Raw genomic sequence first — 3,876 nt, forward strand, 5'->3', positions numbered from 1 at the left:
GAATTGGTTGAAGGATGAAGAGAGTTGGTTCAATCCGTCCTTTAGAGCTTTCAGCTCTTTATTGGTGCTTGTAATGTTAATCTGGGGAACAAATTGCCTTGCTGGCAACAGCTTTTCTATTTTCTTCCCCATCATCTCAAAATCTCAGCAATCCCAATTTGTGATTTCTTTCTAGCTGGGAGAGGGATTGTTGTAGCAGGGGAGGAAGATGGCTGCTGGTTTTGCTGTTGGCTGCTGCCAGCAGTCAAAGGTGCTTCAGGTGCTTGCCTGGGCTCATCCTCAAGTGGTCTGAATGATGAGGGTATTACTTCAATATGTTCCCCCATCAGTGGAGGAACTGCCATCCTTTCTTCCTCTGCCAGAGCTCTAGCTAGAGCTTCATCCCCTATGGTGTCAGGATGATTGATGGGGTACAGAAGAGGGCCTCCCAGACTAATTTGCCTGGGGACGGATGGCTTCACCTTCTTTTTAGGGGATTCCACAAGAATCCCTTTTCCTTTGTCATCTTTCTTTTGTGGTTGAGCTTCTTGCTCAACCATTGGTGTTTCTGCAACAGGTGCTGCTTTTTTGTCTTTCTGTCCCTTTCCTTGTTGTTGCTTAGGAGAGGGTTGTGGGGTGATTTATTGTAGTGGAAAGTGAGCAGGTGGTGGGGATGGAATGTCAAAAAATGTAGAGTCTGAGCTGCTTGGGGACGTCTCCTTTGCAGCTAGTTTTGGTGCTGACTTCCTTCCAATCTTTAGCCTTTTTGCCAAAGGCTCATTGTCTTCACTCTCCTGGTCAGAGAGGGTGATAGGCTTTGCAGAGGATGCTCCCTCTGGCCTATTGCTATTGAGGACCCTCTTTATCCTCTGACTTGAACGTTCCCCTTTTCTTGGGGGAGGTTTGGCAAGAGATTTCTTCTTGCCCTTCTTGCCATCAATAGCAACAGGAGCATCCTTCTTCACCTTGGTAGGAGGAGGGATGGTTCTTCTGGCCGGAACGTGGCCAGAGGAAGAGGATTTTGTAGGGGTGGTTTTGGTGGTCTCCTTTAGTGAGGCCACATATGTTTCCTCCTCACTATCTCTGGTGGGGGAACGTCTGAGATTGGCAGGAATAGGTTGGGTGGTGTCAATGTAGGTGCTTTTAAGACCGTTCCAGGTCTTAGCATCAATGACAGATGCCACCTTTACGGTGTCATCTGGGTGTTCCTTTGCACCAGCTCTCCTGCAGAGTTTGGTGATGAGGCAGGGGAGGAAGACCGTAGTCTTCCTTATGTCTCTCTGCAAGCTGTTGTAGATGAGGGTTACTGCATCAAAAGGGATGTGCTTAATGATACAGTAAATTTGAACTTGAAGTCCCCAGCTAGCAGAGGCTACATGAGAGGTGGGGGTGATGTTGGAGTTGGCAAACAGTGCCCAGAACCTGGCTATATCCTTCATGCTCCCCTTGCAGAGGGACCCTTTGCAGTAGTTGGGATTGTCCAGGGCTACTGTCTGCTTCAGATCCTTCTGAAATTTGTACACCTCCCTACTATCTAAATACTCTTGGTATGGACAGTTGGTGACGGAGGGAAGGTTGAGTACTTCCTGGACATCAGCGAGGGAAAATGATACTTGTTTTCCCCTCACTGTGACCACATCAGGTGCCTCCTATTCGGGCAGCCTCCTCGTCTGGTATAGGAATTCCCCCACCCAGTTCAAGTTTAACTCACGGTCATCAGTGGCGAAAAGCAACCACCGAAGTTTGTCCAGTGATTCCTTCACATATGAAGGCAGAACCACTTTGTCCTGATGCAGAGAAATGTTCCTTTCTGGGTACAGAATGATGGTGGGTTCAGTGAGCTCTGGTTCTTCGCCGCGGTTGGCTACAGGGATCACTTTAAATGAAAGCTTAGTCATTTTGTTCAGAAAGGGAGTTAGGGCACAAACACAGGAGGGATAAAAGGGTTCTGAGTTGAATGGAAGTAGTAGAACTTGAAGAAATCAGAGACCGAGTTTAAATAGACTGCAGGGGAGAAAATGAAAGGTTTCTGGGACGTGCAGGTTAATGAGAGGAGGTTGAAGAGGTAGTGGAATTGGGACATTACAGAACGAGTGGTCAGCAGTAGGTGACCAGTTACTGATGGGATGAGTGTGAGAAGATGGAACGGTTTAGGTCAAGACGTGGGAGAGAGGGAAAAGGAAAGGGTGCAGTTGTCTTAATGGTTGAGGAGACGATTGCTTTTTTTGCGCGCATTTCCAAGAATTGCAATGAATGCAAATTGGATATGGCTGCGTATATTTTTAAGTGACTCAGCAGGGACAGGTGTCCCAGTCACTCTTATCTCCTAACCCAGGGAACGTTCCCTTTGTCTTTTCCTAACTAATAAATAAATAACTAACTGAAATAAATAATAATAAGATATGCAATAGTGAGTACTAAATAAGGAAAAGGGAACGTACTAACCTATCACCTATTATTTAATAAATCTAAATCAACATGTAACAAAACATTTAATTATATATATATATATATATATATATATATATATATATATATTTTATATTGTGTGGTCAGGGACCACCCCAAAACTACGTTCCTGGAACGTAACGTACTTTATTTGGACTTTTTGGAGAGGAACATCAGACGTTCCCTCCTTTTTGGGAGCTGTGTGGTTATGGATAACCACCCCAAAACTTTGCTCTTTGTCAGAGAGCAAATGTATCTACTGGGTTGCCTCCCAGTCAGCGCTTAGTTTAATGTCTTTAGCTAGACATGGTACTTACCTCTCAAGCTGTTTCAGAAATGGTTGAGGGGACCTCAGTGTCCCCTGGTAATGATCTTGGTGTTCTGGTTTGAAGGTTGGCAGCAATCTTCCCCAGATGGGACTCAATGTTCCTGACCACTGCATCATTCCTGGTGACATATTCCTTGACATAATTTTCCAGGGTGTTGATGTGTTGGTCATCTCTGTGGAACGGAACGTAGTTGTTTCTTCTTTGTTCAGACGTTCCACTGCTGCTACCTTGCTGATACTGCTGCTGATTGTATTTGAATGATCTCTGGTTAATGGGTGGCCTCCATTGGGTGTTGTGGTTCTGATTCTTAATGATAGTTCCTCCAGGGCTTGAATGTGTATTTCATCCTGCTTGTTGATTGTCTCTGGTGAAGTTCCTATTGCCAAAATTTTCTGCATAACACACCAATACAGTGGATGGGCAGTCTGTTGAGTCATGAAGGTCACCACAAGCTGAGCATGGTTCTGTTTCAGTTGCTGTGAGTTGTAAAACTTCCACCCTTGGTGCTTCTTGGTCGGTTTTAGGTTCTTCACTTCATTCATGAGTGATTCCAGCTGGGCTTCCATGGCAGTTTGTTTATCTAGTTCTAGCATGCCTGGCTTCCTCACTGGGCTCATTCTGTCTATTGGCCATTGGAGACATCTTTCAGCAGTCCCTTCTATGATTTCATATCTTGATTCAAGTGTTCCTGTAAAAAAATATCCTCCTGCAGCAAAATCTAAGTGAGACTGAGAAGTATGGTCAAGTCCTTTATAGAAAGATTTTAACACTCCCCAACTTTCTACCCCATGGTTTGGACATTTTCTTATGATGTCCTTGTATCTCTCCCATGCTTCATAGAGATTTTCTCCATAAAACATTACGAAGTTAGAGATTTCTACTCTAACATCAGCTTGTCGAGACATTGGGAGAAACCTCTCTATGAACGTGTTAGAGAGTTCTTCCCATGTGTGGATTGACCCAGGGGTGAGAGTTTTCATCCATGTTTTTCTTTTAAGCCTAAGGAGTGAGGGAACAACCTCATTCTCATACTCTCTTCTGTTACACCCTCAGCTTTAAAATTGTCATAGATATCTTGGAATGTGGTGAGGTGTGTCTAAGGATCTTCTGCAGGGAGTCC

General features: G+C 44.6%; 1 non-coding gene across 1 annotated transcript; it reads left to right on the plus strand.

Annotated features, from left to right (window-relative positions):
• The first annotated feature begins 3,539 nt into the window (after window positions 1–3,539).
• On the plus strand, window positions 3,540–3,646 carry LOC133312004 (small nucleolar RNA R71). The gene has a single exon (XR_009751629.1). It is a non-coding gene; the product is annotated as a small nucleolar RNA R71 (small nucleolar RNA).
• Window positions 3,647–3,876: the final 230 nt, after the last annotated feature.

Source organism: Gastrolobium bilobum, unplaced genomic scaffold (assembly GCF_033153095.1).
Source record: "Gastrolobium bilobum isolate Gb01-03AN ecotype WA unplaced genomic scaffold, APGP_CSIRO_Gbil_v1 utg26293, whole genome shotgun sequence".
Taxonomy (NCBI): domain Eukaryota; kingdom Viridiplantae; phylum Streptophyta; class Magnoliopsida; order Fabales; family Fabaceae; genus Gastrolobium; species Gastrolobium bilobum.